This window comes from Cornus florida, unplaced genomic scaffold, assembly GCF_030987335.1.
Source record: "Cornus florida cultivar Cherokee Brave unplaced genomic scaffold, ASM3098733v1 CherokeeBrave_3.0.0_Hap2_Chr05, whole genome shotgun sequence".
In the NCBI taxonomy this organism is placed as follows: domain Eukaryota; kingdom Viridiplantae; phylum Streptophyta; class Magnoliopsida; order Cornales; family Cornaceae; genus Cornus; species Cornus florida.
In genome coordinates, this window is record NW_026775575.1 from 63,219,234 (window position 1) to 63,236,735 (window position 17,502).

Below are 17,502 nucleotides of genomic sequence, written 5' to 3' on the forward strand. Positions count from 1 at the left end.
CTCTGATCCATCTTGAAGTGCTGAGATCGATCATGTTGGATCGATCGAACTTTGATCTGAGATCGATCGAAGATGTTGACTTCCACCTTTTTCTTCCTTTTGCTTCCACTTGGCTCCTTTCTTTGATTCATCCCAGAATTGCTTAATTTCTGCTCTTATTTGGTTGAGTGAGCTTATTTTCGAGTAAGTGCCTAAAAATGGAAATAATATGAAATCAATCTAAAACGGTAAAGTAAGATAGATAAAGGTACTATAATGCCTAAGCTTAAGGGGTTTAAATACGCACTTTTCAGCACTCATCACACCCCCAAACTTAAATATTGTTAGTCCCTAACAATGAACTAGAAAGTAAAGGAATGAAATGAACAATTATATAAGTATGAACTATAAAACAATAAATGGATAACGCCACTTTTGTAGGGAACACGATTGCACTTAGCATATGCAACAAGCCTTTTAAACCCCTAGGTTACCCCTAGTGGACGAGTGAAGTCTAGTGAGGGTTTTCAAAAATGATACCCACAAACATTAAGCTCATTCTCACAAAAGAGACACCAATATTGCAAGCAAGCATTGGGAGAAAACTACCTCAAGTTTGTAATTTTTTAAACATTTCTAAGCAATCTCCCAAAATTTTAACATCAAGTAAGCAAGTATGGTCCTCCACACATCAAGAAAATGATCATGCAAATCAAAACAACTCTAGAATCCTTTTGAGTGGACCGGCATCAAATGTGTTACTATCTTAGCCAACTATAAAATTAATCACATCCTTACCCTCAAACTAGCACACAAATTTAGTACCGATCATCAAGACAAAAAGTGGACCTTTTATTAAAGCTTTATTGTTCTAGGTGCGCTTTTTATTTATTTTTATTTTTTAGGATCAAAGATAGAAGCATAGTGCAATGTGTTGATCTATTAAGCTTTCTAGCGATTCATGAGGTCGAGCGTTAGGTCAATGACTCCCAAACCAGATGGCTTTAGGACATTAGGTGTTCAAACACCCTTACAAACTTACAAGCTTAAATCAACTAGGCTACAAATTAAAACAACCTCCATCTAATCATTTCCCACTTCTCACCTTTTGAGAGAAATCCTCACTTTTTTTTATTACTTTTGCAACTTTTCCTTTTTATTTATTTATTTATTTATTTATTATTATTATTTTTTTTCTTTTTGAAAAGTTTATTTATTAACCTAGAGTTTGGGCTCTCCACGTTTCGGCGTGTGAAGTTCAATGCTTGATGAGGCTAGAATCCAGGCTACTTAGTGAAAATAGGTTTTTATCCACCTTTATCAAGAATGAAAGTTTTCAATGCACTACTAGCCCAATTGGGATATAACCAATTCAATAATTAACAAAGTATCTACCCCACAAATGAATACTAGTATGCGCCGGTGCCAGTGTAGAATGCTAAAGTGAATCTCAAAACAATCACAAAATCAAGATGATGTGGACTGTAATGACCCGGTCATTTTCTTCCTTTTCCCTTTTTCTTCAAATTTTGCGGATAAATTTTTTTTTCATTATCTTTTCCTTTTCGGGTTCGATTTCCCGCCTCTTAGTGTAGTCTCGAGTGCTCAGAAATGGTTTTTGAGACTCTTTCCTTTGGATTGACAACTTCCTTTGAGGACCGAGTTATTTTCACATTTTTTTGTTTTTTGACACTATTCATTTTTCGTCTTTTCCTTATTTCGTCCTCTTCTCGTTTTTCACTTTTACCTGCATAACCTCATTTTTTGTGCTCGGATTTTATTCCGATTTTGTATACGTTCATGATATTTAAATTCCATGACATCTACATTTTTACTTTTGTAGAAATGCATATTAAATGCTTACTTTCTTTGTAAAAGCCATGAAAATAAGACTTTTTGCAATTACCCATAACTTGAGGGGTTTTTGGGTAATTAAGTAAAGTAATTATTTTTCGTCTTAGGGACCATTTTGCAAATTAAATTGGAAGATATTTTCAAAAAGGACCTTTTTGCAATTTTTGAAAAATGTGACAAGTGTCACATTCCTATGGTGCCACTTGTTGATTTTGTGGTGGAACCACTTGGAGGCTTAATCTCATGACACATGGAAGTTGGAGATTCACCCACTTGTTATCCTAGGATTGGTGCACTTGTTGGTTTGGATGGTTGACAAGGGTAAGTGTGGGATTAAGCCTAGGAAGGAGCCATGGATTGGTGACAAGTGTAGGACTCACCTTTAGTCTTGCATTAGTGTGTGTGTGAGAGGTAGTGTAAGAGCACCTAGTGAGTCGAGAAGCCCACCAATTTAGCTTAGGGTTTACACATTTTAATTCATTCATCACTTTCCTCTCAAGAACCCTAAGGAAGCCACCATTGGAGAAAAGCTTGACTAGTAGCTTTGACTTCATTTTTGGTGCCTTTTCACTCACCTTAGAACTTTGAACTTGGAATACTCTTTATTCCCCTCATCCTCCTCTTCAAAACCCTTGAAGGATCTAGCCTAACTCCTAGTTTTGCTTTGCTATGTAGAGATTCAATTCTCTAGTGAGGTATTGATCTATTATTTTGAAGTATTTTTATGTCATTATTTAGTATTTTACATGCATGAAAGAGAAGGACTTGTATTTTGCCCTTAAACTGTTTTAACTTGAAATTAATCTTGTCAAACTAAATATAGAATATGAAAATATACTCAATTAGCTTTCATTTAGTTTTGGTTTCATGTAATTTAGATTTAAAATGAATTAGTTATGAATTTTTGAAGTTGTAAGCTAGTTGCTGGAAATTTGAAGCTTTTCCTTTTTGGTCCGGAAATGAATTTTTATATAGAGCTGTGGTACTTCAATTGCCTTGAAATTTTTACTGGAACTTCCCTCATGGGTTCTACACTACTTAGAATTTTTTCATAATTTTAGAGCATTTCTAAATTTTTTTAAAAATCCGAAACTATCTGCAGTCCATGTTTTTATTGCAGCTAGAAAACATATATTTAGATGATTTATTTCACTAACCTTTTGACATTGGATCATGGCTTAAATTTCCATTTTTATACTCTCATATGTTTACTTCCAAAATAAATTAGGTTTTCCCAATTTGGATGTCAAATGAATTTTTCATGAATTTTCAAAGTTGGAAGCTACAGGCTGAAAATGTGTTTTCTGGGCAGAATTTGTTTCAAAGTTGTGGGGCAAAACTGTTTCAATTGGGAAAATATTTTGTTAAACTAAATTGATATTATCAAATTACAGTGTTTAAGCTTTCATTGGGCTTTGGATTCATTCAATTTGGGTTAGAATTGAATTTTTTATGAATTTTACAAGTTGAAGGTAGCAAGCTGAAAAATCTGTTTTGCGGACTGAAAATTTGGGGCGATTTCATTTCAGTGGTAATTAGGATTTTCATTCCAATTGAGGTAAGGAATGTTTTAGGATTATTTGTGTGTTGTATTGTGTATTTGTCATGATTATACAACATATATGTATGCCTTGTATCAAATTTAGAAAGTTAGTAAATTTTATTTCTTTGTATAAGATTTAAAATTTATGATGATGTATAACTTTGATTTGAATTATAACATGCTAGGAAATTATGCTTAGATATGTTGGTTAACATATATTAAATTTGGATCATTTGATTAAGAATTACAACTTTTATTTAATATTTATCTTTAGTGAAAGTTTAATTCACATGGTTGTATCAAGCATTAAATCAAGTTGTAATGTGGTATTTAAATAGGCCTTGGCATGTTCTCTAACATAGATTAAATTGAGGGCATTTGGAATTGTTTAAAAATCTAGAGGAAATTAATCAATTAGCTTGATTAATTTTGTTTTAAGTGTTTTAATCACTTAACTTGTCATTTGATGTTATATATATGATGACTATGACATGTCTTTCAATATATATTAAATTGAGGTTATTTGGATTAACTTGGAATTTAGAGAATTTAACTATTTATGTTTAATTAAATTCTACTTTATTACTCCATGGATTTAATTACATTTTGGAAGTTGTTTCTATATTTAAATCATGGATTTGGATTTGATGTATGTTCACTTGATTACTTTTGAGCATTGGATAACATAGTTGTTACTTTTATATTCATGAGAATATGTTTTTCCTTATTGAATATATTGTTGCTATGTATAAGGAATTGCACACTTTGTATTTGACATCTTACATGCCATAGTAGTTGTGAATTTTGAGCATGTATTGTATAAGTTTCCAAAATTTGGATTGTGCTTGGTAAATAGTTGATATCTTATATATACATGTTGATATATATACGTTGTTGCACAATTTGTTGATTTTGGAAACTTGGGGATGTCGTTGTTTGGCTACGACTAGGACTTAGTTCTGGTACGGGGGATTGTCCCTCTATATAGTCTAGTGCGCACATAGAGAGGTTACCCATGGGCTAGTAACCCTAAAGTAACTATGTTGTCGGTCTGATCCGGCATGACGTCTGAGTATCCACTTTGTTTGATTTCGTATTTCATTTCAAATTGATAACTAGATGATATCGTAACTTGTTTTTCCTTATTTGATTTCCTATTTTGAGCTTAAGATGTAGCTTTGTGAAAGCATGCTTCATGCGTTGTATTGGAAGTTCTATTATTGGTTAAATTGCATCAATATCATAATTTGTGTTTTGATGTTCAAATGTAGTTTAGGAATGACCTTATAGATTCATTTTGAACATAGACGTTAGGTGGCATGACCCACACTTGTTGTTTTCGTAATTTTGGATTTCAAGTTGAAGACTTTGAGAATCTATATTTTGTTGCCTTGTATAATATGTTTTCATGTTGTTTGAATTGCATGAACAATGTGATATGATAGAAATGATCTAGGTAGCTTAGGATGCTCCCTGGGTCTCATCTTGATATAGACGTTAGGTGGCATGAGCCCCTTTAACATGTTTCACCATAAGGTGATAAAATTGTAAAATGTTAGGTCAATGCATGCTCATCTCCTACGAGTAGCTTTATATTACTCACCCCTACGATACTGGGACATATTTCAGGTACAGGACTCAGGATTTGAAGATTCCATTGCTCCTTGGATGGCTCACAGTTTCTAAGTTTCTATTTTATGCAAGTGTTAGCATAAGATGCCTCTTTGTAGCCCTATTTGTTTAAACTTGTATTCGTTGATTCGTATATGTAAAGTGTATGTAAGTGCACTCTTTTCAATGTATTTAACATGTATGAGATGAGGCCGGAGGCCAATGACATGTATCTCGTTTCCTATGCACTTTTGTTTTTAAAGTTTATTATGAAAATATTGGAAAATGTTAAGTCATTGCTTCATAACTTTCGCATCAGGTGTTGGAATTTCATATCTTTTCTTCCCGGACTCAGAATCAGACGATTCTTAAGTCTAATTTTGTTCATTTTTCGTTGTCCTTCCAATGGTGTGCATGGTGGCACCCTTTTCAGTGAGAAATGACCATTTTGCCTTTAGTTCATCTCTTTCGGGTTAGGCATTCTTGCTTCATTTGCTTGGCTCATTTGAGTTCCATGGCTTCATGGAGAGTCATTTTGGGGCCTTAGGGATGACGTACATCTCTTGAGGTCATTGGCTTCTTTCGCTTTCGCATTTCGGGTCCATTATCGGGTCAAATTTCGGTTCATCACTAACGCACCGGGTTGAGAAATTCGGGTTGTTACATGGACCACAAGTGCAAGCAAAATATCAATCTTTCGAAAAATTTACTCCTAAATGGCATCCATAAGGCATACAAGGAGTATTGGACTCTCAAGTTAAGCAATTTTTAAATTTTAAGTAATATAATCCTCAAAAGATCAAAATCATAGCTAGATATGGACCAATCATAAAAAATCTCTCAAATACACAAGTCATGCTCAAAATTTTCAAGTTTAAAAGCAAACACTGTAACCTACACCGTTACCCTCAAACTTAAACGGCACAATGTCCTCAATGTGCAAAGAGAACAAAAGGAAAGAGTATACCGGTGCAATTAAGGCAAAGAATGGCTAGGACTGAAGTATCCAAAGTGGGTGGCATAGCCCCCCCAAACTTGGGATTAACTGTGGTCCTGAAATTAGGCACTCGGATAAACTCATCAGATAACAAAAAGGGATAATCAGTGCACAGTAGACATGCAAGTGTAAATGAAATAAAGCAGTGAGAGGGGTATAAGGGTGGTCTTGAAAATTGTGTAACATTCTCTCTCACTGTAGTCACTATGATGCACCTGATGGAGTCAAACAGACAGATATAAGAATATAACACATGACATCCATAACAAAAACATATATAAAGAAAATAAAGTACTGGATACATCAAAAGATCAAAGCCGACAGACCGGCTGCAAATAACATACAGTGATAAAAATGAAGTATAGAGCACGGAGGTGGAGTATAAAAAGATAAAAGAACTAAAAATCTCAGGTAGAGGAGGCAGGTCAGGCAGGGCGATCTCCGCGGATCTCCCTAGATAAGTCAGCAAGTACAGCCATGATCTCTGCACGGAAGGAAGCAATGTCAGCTCTAATGGCGAGCAGGGTATGCTCCAAAACTTGCATTTGTGCTTCAAGGCTAACTATTTGATCAAAAGCCTCAAATGCAGGTGGAGCAGAAGAATGGGCAGTCTGAGCTTGGGAGGACTCTGCAGGCTCCTGTGTCTAAACATACTTTTGTTTAGTCATGTCTTATAGAAAAGGAAAGCGAAACTTGCCAAGGGTGTTAATTCTAAAATAAAGAATTGAAAGCGCAAAACAGAGACATGCATGTCAAATGAGATAGAAAAACAGATAGATGACGTATATCTATACAAGTGACAGGATATGAAGCATGCTAAACAATGTAAGTATAAAATGCATCCAATGTGGAATATCACAGGCATTGGGCATATATGAGATAGCATTAACAAAATATATGATGAATGAAGTATGTGTATGAGATCTGTGAAGTTCAATCGATCATAAAAAGGTTTGAGATCGATCTCAAAACTTCGATCGATCTGAGAAATTTGAAAAACTGAGTTCGATCAATCTCTCAAGATCGATCTGAGATAAAAGTTTGATCGATCAAACTGTGCGAAGGTGAAAACTGAAAGGTCACAGATCTGTGACTGTGGAAGCACGGGGGCCACACAAATAGTGTCGTGGGCCCATCAACACAACAATTCTAGCCACTTTATAAAGCCCATACTCCCATAATTAATTCAAAACTCAAAAACATATAACCATAAATACATATATATACACATATATACAAACATGCTTCAACCTCATCAATGGAGGATATCATCAACAATATATTATGGATTCAACATTTAAAACATGTATTGAATAAGTGGAGGCTTGAAATCATGAGATGTGGCTCGGATCTTACCTCTAGTCATGAGAGAAAATGAGATAAAGATGGAGATGAGAATCTGAAATGAGAGATAAAGAATCAAAGCTTCGATCTCACCGGAGGTTCGCCGGAGAAGATGATGATGATGGGGCACAATGGTGACGGGAATGATGAGGGACAAGGTTTTGGAGGGTTGGATCGATCTAATGAATCGATCTTGAGACCCTCCAGGTCTATTTTTAAAAACATTTCCCGATTAGTTCGATCGATTGAACTGAGCTTTCAGATTGATCGAACTTTAATGATCTCTCTTCAAAGTATTTTTGGGATTTTTTTGAAAAATTAAAAACTAAAATTAAAAATTAAAAATTAAAATTGAAAATTAGAAAATATTTTTGGAGTTTTTGAAAAATAAAATAAAATAAAAATATTTTTGAATTTTTGAAAATTAAAAAGTCAAATAAAGTCAAACAAGGGTCAAAATAGAGAAGTGAAAAACTGAGATCGATCTGAACAAAATGTTCGATCGATCAAACAGAGAGCAAAAATATGCAGGTTTTTGGTTCAAAAATTTGGCTAAGTGTTAGAACTTGCAGATCGATCGAACTTTGAAGTTGGATCGATCGAAGAACTTCAGATCGATCTTGAATTATTTTCGATAGATGAGACAGAGAGCTGAATATGCAGGTTTATGCAGGCTCAAAATTTTTCTAAGTGTTAGATCACGAGATCGATCGAACTTTGAAGTTGGATCGATCTAAGGTCTTCTGATCAATCTGAGAATAAGTTCGAACGATGGGACAGAGAGGTGATTTGGATGCAGGTGGAAAATTTTTCTAAGTGTTGGATGCAAATGGAAGTTCGATCGATCGAACCCTCATTTGAGATCGATCGAACTTATGCAAAATGCTCGATCACAACATAAAAGTGCATACAATCCTAATCACAGTTCCTAGCAATGCATATGAACCCAAAGCCAATATCTAGACTTCGCAAGAAATGAAATTTAAGATAGAAATGGGGGAGGAATAGGGTTTTGACACCCTACGAAATGTCGTGCTAGTCTTTAACGTCTCTAGTAAGACATTGGGCTCTTTTAGCCCGGATCAAAGATCTTGTAATGTATCCATTCCTTGTTGGGGTGATAGATGCTTTGAACTCCACCCAATAAATGGTTCTTTGAAGAACTTATTGAATTTAGCTCAAAAGAAACTTTGGATCCCTTGTCAATGCAATCACAACCTTTGGGCTTCCATGCCCTTTCAAAGTAAGAATTTGAAACAACACTTTGAGAATGCACGGTTGAAGATGATCCCTTTGAAGTTTTGGTCTTACACAAAAACTCACTTCCTTGACATTGAAGATCATGACATTTGTCTACAATATTAACCACTCCTTCATATTTGTCAAATGAATTGGGTGTGGGATTGAAGATATTCAACTTCACCTTTATGTGGCCAAATGAGATCTTCATTATCCCCGTCTTACAATTAATGTTGGCATTAGCAGTTGCCAAGAAAGGACGGCCAAGGATAATGGGAATTTGGCTTTTAGGATGGGGGACCGGTTCCATATCAATGACAACGGAATTAACGGGGAAGAAGAATTTGTCAATCTTTATCAAAACATCCTCAATTATACCCCTAGGCTTCTTAATGGATCGGTCGGCAAGTTGTAAAACTACCGACGTCGGTTTCAATTCACCTAGGCCCAATTTGACATAAACCGAGTATGGAAGAAGGTTAACACTTGCTCCTAAGTCAATAAACGCCCGATTAATGATATGATCACCAATGATGCATGAAGTAGTAGGTGAACCGGGGTCCTTAAACTTTGGTAAAGTGTTATGTTGCAAAATTGAGCTTACTTGCTCGGTCAAAATCACTTTTCTCGGTGCTTGGCTCTTGTTCTTTCGCTTTTGGGTGCACAAGTCTTTCAAGAATTTGGAATAAGCCGGAATTTGCTTGATTGCATCCAAAAGTGGAAGATTGACTTTCACTTGCCTAAACATTTCCATGATTTCATTAGTTTTTGCCTTTTGCTTGTCTTTTGAAATGGATCATTTTAAGGCATCCAGAAATGGAACTTTTGGTTCAAAACTCTTTTCAAAAATTTTCTTTGGAGTCTCTTTAACATAAGAAGTTTTTAAATCACTTTGTTTCAAATCATTTTTCGACAAAACCTTTTTAAATTCATTTTTCGGAAAACCTTTCTTTAAATCATTTTCAAAATCATTTTTCAAATCGCATTTTGAAGTTTTCTCATTCACAAGATCATGTATATGCAATGAAAGAGGAATGGGATGTGAAACGGGATGGGTGACAACTTGAGGTTGCAATGGTTCACTCTCTTCATTGGACATTTCAACTTGATTGTCCACAATCCTACCACTCCATAAGGTAGTCACCGCATTAACATGCTCAATGGTGTGGCCTTCCGATGAGAAATGGGTTTCCACAACACATTGTTGCTTAGGTGGGGCATTAATATGCATCTTTCCCTTCTCTCTTGCATTAAGAGTACTTGCTATTTGCCCTACTTAGGTTTCTAGCTTTGCAATAAATTGAGAGTGGGAATGAAGCAATTGAGTGTTAGCCTCAAGAGTGCCCAAAGCATTCAAAACTTTTTCTTCAAAAGCAGGACTTCTAGCATTTCCTTGGGAATAAGATTGGTTGGGAAAATGAGTGTTAGCAAATTGATTCCCTTGTGATTGATAAGGTCTATAACCTTAGGATCCTTCGTTTTGAAGTGGAGGTGGAGTACTTCCCTTGAAAACCGCCTTGGGAAGGGTTTGAACCTTCTCCTTGGTTTTTCCAAGAGAAATTCGAATGATTCCTCCAACTTGGATTATAATGAGTACCATAAAGATTGTTCCCTTGGTTCACAAAAGCTGCATTGACTTGTTCATTTTGCACTTGTCCGTGAGGACAATGAGAAATAGAATGAAGAACACTAGAACAAGTCATACATGTTTCATTTGATACACGATGAGAATGGTTAGGGAAGAAAGATACTTGGTTCACCGAATTTTGGTTAATCAAGAATTGATCAAACCTTTGAGATAAAGACTTTATTTCAACGGCTATTTTATTTGAGTGGTCGACTTAATGTAAGCCAACACTCTTCCTACCTTGTGAATTTCTACTATTCTTGGATGATAATGTTCTATGTAAAGAATTTTCACTCATGCTTTGATAAAGACACCACACGTCATCCTCATGCCTATCAATGTATGAGCCACCCATGGAAGCATCAACCATGCCTTTGTAATTGTCCGATAAGCTCTCAAAGAAATATTGAACTAATTGCCATTTGGGCATGTCATGTGTGGACACTTCCTAAGCAATTCATTAAAGCGTTCCCATGCCTCATGAAACGTTTCTCCATCCCCATGTGAAAGTTCCTAAATTGAGGTTCTCATGGCATTAGTCTTAGAAACCGGACAGTACTTCTTCAAGAACTCTTGTTGCATTTCTGCCCAATAAGTGATTAAAAAAGACCTAAGATTGTTAAACCAATACTTTGCCTTGTCTTTTAAGGTAAATGGAAAAAGTTTGAGTCTTAAGACCTCTTTCGGCATGTCCGTATATTTTACAGTGGAACATACTTCTAAAAACTCATCCAAATGCTTATAAGGTTCTTCACTTAGAAGTCCATGATAGTTAGGAAGCATTTGAATGGTTTGTGGCTTAATTTCATAGTGATGTGCTCTAAATGGTGACAATTGAATGCATGTGGGTGCATTGTATTCATTAGGCACATAGTGATCTCTTAAAGCAAATGGAGGATTAGCAATTTGAGGTGCAACGTGGGCACCTTGATTTTGATTTCCTTACATGATGGGAGGTTGTGGAGCATACATTGGCCTAGGCATTCCAAATGGAACTTGGCCTTGTTGTTGTTGTGGTTGGTGAATGAATGGCCTAGGCATTCCTAATGGTGCTTGAATGTTCTCATGATGCACATTTGGATGAAGGATACCTTGTTGGTCTATGTGACCAAGGTCCTCTACATGCTCTTCATTATGGCCTTCCATTGATGTAATGAATTGGGTAGAACTAGAACTTCCTCTTCCCCTAGGATTTCTAATTACAGATTCAAGATGCAAATCAAGAGGGACAAGAGTTGGTCTTAGTGATCTACAACCATGCATGCACAATGTAAAAACACATAAACACAATGAATGAACGAACACTTCGACTTCACAACAATTTCAATGAAACTTCCTCCACAAACACTTAACCCATACTCCTATGCTTTAACAACAATGATGCAAAGAACAATTAAGATTGCCTCCACGCGGGCTCATGATCTATCTAAAAAATTAAAAACAAGCCTCCATGCAGGCCGACGATTTAACTAAGGGATTGAGTAAGAAAAAAAAGCTCACAAAGGTCCTTTAGCACTTCAACTCCAAATTTATAACTTAGCTTAGCAATTTTTTAAAAAAATTTTGGCATTTTTCCTTGCTTGCTTAGCTCATTTGCTTGCCTCCTAGCTCAATGCTCCTTGTCAAAGATGAACAAACACAATGAGTAATCAAAAGAAAAAATAAAAGCAAAGTAAAGACACGATCAAAAAAGTACTAATTCCTAATTGATTCCACAAATACGACGTTGCCTAATCCCTGGCAACGACACCAAAAAATGATGGTTTATCGCCATACCACAAGCTTAAGAGAGTGTGCAATTTAGGCGAGGGCCAAGTTTTACATTTATAGAAGCCACTACTACCTTCAACTAAAAATATAGTTAGGGTAAGTAGGGATCGTCCCAAGGGATTGGAGTCGTACTAGCTTGTGGAATCACAATTAGGGTTAGTAGGTCGAATATCAAACAAATGGTTGGTTGGTTGATTAAACTAGAGAACAAATTAAACTAAATAATTGAATGCAATAAGGAGTAAGTAAGAGAAAGAGAGTTCTTGGGGTTTAGAGGTCACCACCAAGAAATGTTTTTCTACACCCTTAACAAGTGACTAATAAGGGAAATGTGTGTTGCAATATTGATATGTGTGTGTGTTTGGTTGATTCAATTAGTAAGGGTGACTAATTAAGTATACATTGTCTAATTAACATGTGAAAAGCATAATATATCTAGCAATTAAGTATATGTTGTCTAAATGGCATGTGAAAAGCACAATATATCTAGCAAGTCTTTAATCCTTTCATTAAGCTCATAAGCCAAATACACCACAAGGTTAGAGACATATGCTACTTGCATTCAAAAGTATGGAACATAAAACAACAAGCATGAATTGCCTCCCATCTAACAACTATGCCACCACTACACTACAATTAAGCTAATGACATGAAATTAAACTAATTAAGCTAAGGAAGAGGCACAATCCATCAAGAAATGAGCATGAACCATCTAGAAAATTACAAGAGCATTCCTTTAAGCATTATGTTTTGACAATCTCTAAATCTATGGCATTAATACACATAAACATGCATCAATAACACAAGAAATAGAGACAAACACATGAACATCTATTCTAGCATATATAGACATATGGATAGAATGAAATGATTAATTGGAAGCATTAAACCACATAAATCATTGAATAAACAAGATTTATATTTATAAAAGTATCAAAACATGTATTACAACACTAATCCCTCAATAACACACAAAATCATGATGTAGAAAGCATACTTGGGGCTAACTTTAGCCCCAAGAGGATGTCAAGCCACTCATGGTAGTGCTTCTCCAACCCTCAAGGGCTAACTCCATGGTAGAGATTTACTCCTTGGTTGATGAAGAGTCTTCAATGGTGTCTCTAGCCTCCTCCTCCTCTAAGCTTGCTCTCCAAGAGTTCTTCAAGGTATGAGATGATATGATATGGTATATTGTGTTCTCATGTAAAAAGTAATCCTTATCCTTATATAGGTAGGTCAAATGACACACAAAATGAGTTAGGGTCGTGCACAAAATATTCCCCAATGATTGGATAAAGGACAACTTTTTGTGAGCTGAAATTTTAACTTTTTCGCACTAGAGGAAGTTTGATCGATCGAACCTTGGACTTGGATCGATCGAACATGGCTAAGATCCATCAAACTTAGGTTGGATCGATCCTCAATGGTGGCGCTTTTTGGATAAAAACAAATCTGAGATATTTTGAAGATATTTTTGGGAAAAGGACAAAAGTGGTTGGTAGGGTGGTACAACTAGATAAGATCAATCATTTGGATAAGGACAAGGCAGTTCGATCGATCAAAGAATAATATTAGATCGATCAAACTTTTGAGGTCTCTAAAAATGTCATCATGGCTCTAATCCATCTTGAAGTGCTGAGATCGATCATGTTGGATCGATCGAACTTTGATCTGAGATCGATCGAAGATGTTGACTTCCACATTTTTCTTCCTTTCGCTTCCATTTGGCTCCTTTCTTTGATTCATCCCAAAATTGCTTCAATTCTGCTCTTATTTGGCTGAGTGAGCTTATTTTCAGGATAAGTGTCTGAAAATGGAAATAATACGAAATCAATCTAAAACGGTAAAGTAAGATAGATAAAGGTACTATAATGCCTAAGTTTAAGGGGTTTAAATACGCACTTTTTAGCACTCATCATACCCCCAAACTTAAATATTGCTAGTCCCTAGCAATGAACTAGAAAGTAAAGGAATGAAATGAACAACTATATAAGTATGAACTAGAAAACAATAAATGGATAACGCCACTTTCATAGGGAACACGATTGCCCTTAGCATATGCAATAAGCATTGGGAGAAACATTAAGCTCATTCTCACAAAAAAGACACCAATATTGTAAACAAGCATTGGGAGAAAACTACCTCAAGTTTGTAATTTTTCAAACATTTCTAAGCAATCTTCCAAAATTTCAACATCAAGCAAGCAAGTATGGTCCTCCACACATCAAGAAAATGATCATGCAAACCAAAACAACTCTAGAATCCTTTTGAGTGGACCAGCATCAAATGTGTTGCTATCTTAGCCAACTAAAGAATTAATCACATCCTTACCCTCAAATTAGCACACAAATTTAGTACCGATCATCAAGACAAAAAGTGGACCTTTTATTAAAGCTTTATTGTTTAGGTGCGCTTATTTTTTCACTTGATTTTTTTTTTTTTTTTTTTTTTTTTTTTTTTTTTTTTTTTTTTTTTAGGATCAAAGATGGAAGCATGATGCAATGTGTTGATCTATTAAGCTTTTTAGTGATTCATGAGGTCAAACTTTAGGTCAATGACTCCCAAACCAGACGGCTTTAGGGCAATAGGCGTTCAAACACCCCTACAGACTTACAAGCTCAAATCAACTAGGCTACAAATCAAAACAACCTCTATCTAATCATTTCCCACTTCTCATCTTTTAGGAGAAATCCTCGCTTTTTTATTACTTTTGCAACTTTTCCTTTTTATTTATTTATTTATTTATTATTATTATTATTATTATTATTATTATTATTATTATTATTTAAAAGTTCATTTATTAACCTAGAGTTTGTGCTATCCACCTTTCGGCGCGAGAAGTTCAATACTTGATGAGGCTAGAATCCCGGCTACTTAGTGAAAAGGGGTTGTTATCCACCTTTATCAAGAATGAAAACTTTCAATGCACTACTAGCCCAATTGGGATTTAACCAATTCAATAATCAACAAAGCATGTACCCCACAAATGAATGCTAGTGTACGCCGGTGCTAGTGTAGAATTCTAAAGTGAATCTCAAAATAATCACAAAATCAAGATGATGTGGACCATAAGTGCAAGCAATATATCAATCTTTCGAAAAATTTACTCCTCAATGGCATCCATAAGGCATACAAGGAGTATTGGACTCTCAAGTTAAGCAAAATTTAAATTTTAAGCAATATAGTCCTCAAAAGATCAAAACCATAGCTAGATATGGACTAATCATAGAAAATCTCTCAAATACACAAGTCATGCTCAAAATTTTAAAGTTTAAAAGCAAACACTGTAACTTACACCGTTATCCTTAAACTTAAACGGCACAATGTCCTCAATGTGCAAAGAGAACAAAAGGAAATCGTATACCGGTGCAATTAAGGCAAAGAATGGCTAGGACTGAAGTATCCAAAGTGGGTGGCATAGCCCCCCCAAACTTGGGATTAGCTGTGGTCCTGAAATTTGGCACTCGGATAAACTCATCAGATAACAAAAAGGGATAATCAGTGCACAGTAGACATGCAAGTGTAAATGAAATAAAGCAGTGAGAGGGGTATAAGGGTGGTCCTGAAAATTATGTAGCATTCTTTCACTGTAGTCACTGTGATGCACCTGATGGAGTCAAACAGACAGATATAAGAATATAACACATGACATCCATAACAAAAGCATATATAAAGAAAATAAAGTACTGGATACATCAAAAGATCAAAGCTGACAGACTGACTGCAAATAATATACAGTGATAAAAATGAGGTATAGAGCACAGAGGTGGAATACAAAAAGATAGAAGTACTGAAAATCTTAGGTGGAGGAGGCAGGTCGGGCAGGGCGATCTCCGCGGATCTCCCTAGATAAGTCAGCAAGTGGTAGCTAACCAGTACTACACACTCGCCCACTCACACCTGTCTACATCATCACTACACTCACACTTCCGGCTGAGCACAAGCTCTGATACCATTTTGTCACGACCTCGAATTTTCTAATAAAATGCTCTGATACCATTTCGTCACGACTCAAATTTTCTAATAAAATCCTGAATTCATTCAAATCCAAATATATCAAAATACACCTAGGATCATATAAAAATACCATTTTTTTATACAAAGTCATTTTCCTCAAAAAATATACAAAATTCTCAAAATAAAAAAAAAATAAATCTTGCAACGCCAATTCTTCAGCCTAAGCCCGAATCTAGCAATCCACGTTCATCCTCGGTACCTGAAACTGGAGGTTGGTGAGACAAAAAGTTCTAGTAGGAAAAATCATAACAAGAATTTCATGGAGGTTTAATAAAACAGCTTCACAAAATATACATATTCATGAGTATATAAATGAAATACATATGCATTTAATTAAAACATTTAGTAAAAATCATTGAAGCAAAATCACTCCAAGCCATTCAAGGTATAAAGAACCCTACACTGGAAAAGAATTTCCTCACTGGATCGTCAAAGCCTCAAACCTTCGGCCTCCTCTGCAACTCTCGGATCCTCACTGTGTCTCTCTCTCTCTGTGAGCTCTCGGCTCACTATCTCTCATCTCAACTCTTTCTAATTTTTTTTCTTTTATCTTCTTTGCTCACCAAAGTCACAAAACAGATGAATATAAAGACAAATGCACAGACACAAAATCTCACTCACGCCTCCATGTCAGACAATATCACTCATTTTGGCTGAAATAATGCACTGGTCCCGCAACCATATCTTTCATCATCACAATCTTTTCTTCCTAATCTTATTGTAAGATTTCCTATCACATCTTCATTTATTTGAATCCAACAAAACCCACATGCAAAATCAAAGCCCAAAACCAAAATAATTTTTGGCCAAGCAATTCCAAGTAGGACCTGCACCATCATTTCATTCTCTCTCTCTTTTCTCATTTCGGCAGACCTGCCATTCTTATCCTTCCACCATTAAATTGTTATGGGTAATTTACATAAACCTCCCCTATGGTTTGCCATAATTATAGGGTTCATCCCTCCTGTTTCAGAAATTACGCGGATCTCCCCTACTTTTGAAAATATCCTACACGAACCTTCTTTCTATTACAGTCAACGACGGAAATTGATGACATCATCTACCAATTTTAGTAAAATTCCTAAAATACCCTTGTCCCTACCAATTGATGTATATATATATATATATATATATATATGTGTGTGTGTGTGTGTGTGTGATATTATATGTGTACTCCACCTGTGTGTAACGCCTAGGTCCTTCAGTTCATAGGGAGAAGATTTGGAAATGTTAGCTTGCTGGTCTATCTTTCTATTTCAGCATTTTGTTTAGTCTGTTTTTCTGAGACCAACCTTGCTGTAGATACACCCAAGAACTGGTTATAAATTATAATATTCAATGGGATTACAAGGCTCAATTTTCCTTGGGTTTTTTGTGGATTTTCCAGAGCCATGATCTGGACATATGAAGGTACAAAAACCACCTCCTTTAAGTCAAGTTCGTTATTGATTTAAATGTTTCGAATTGATCTCGGCTTTATCTGGCTAGAAAGTAGGACAACTGCTTGCTGGTTCCGGCATC

The 17,502-nt window shown here is 35.6% G+C and overlaps 1 long non-coding RNA gene across 2 annotated transcripts; it reads left to right on the forward strand.

Annotated features, from left to right (window-relative positions):
- Positions 1-2,279: 2,279 nt before the first annotated feature.
- LOC132310184 (uncharacterized) lies at positions 2,280-5,284 on the forward strand. Of its 2 annotated transcripts, none has more exons than XR_009482567.1 (3): positions 2,280-2,528; positions 3,300-3,391; positions 5,006-5,284. It is a non-coding gene; the product is annotated as an uncharacterized LOC132310184 (long non-coding RNA). The 2 variants fall into 2 exon arrangements; XR_009482568.1 differs by having other exon boundaries at positions 3,306-3,391.
- The last annotated feature ends 12,218 nt before the right edge of the window (positions 5,285-17,502 follow it).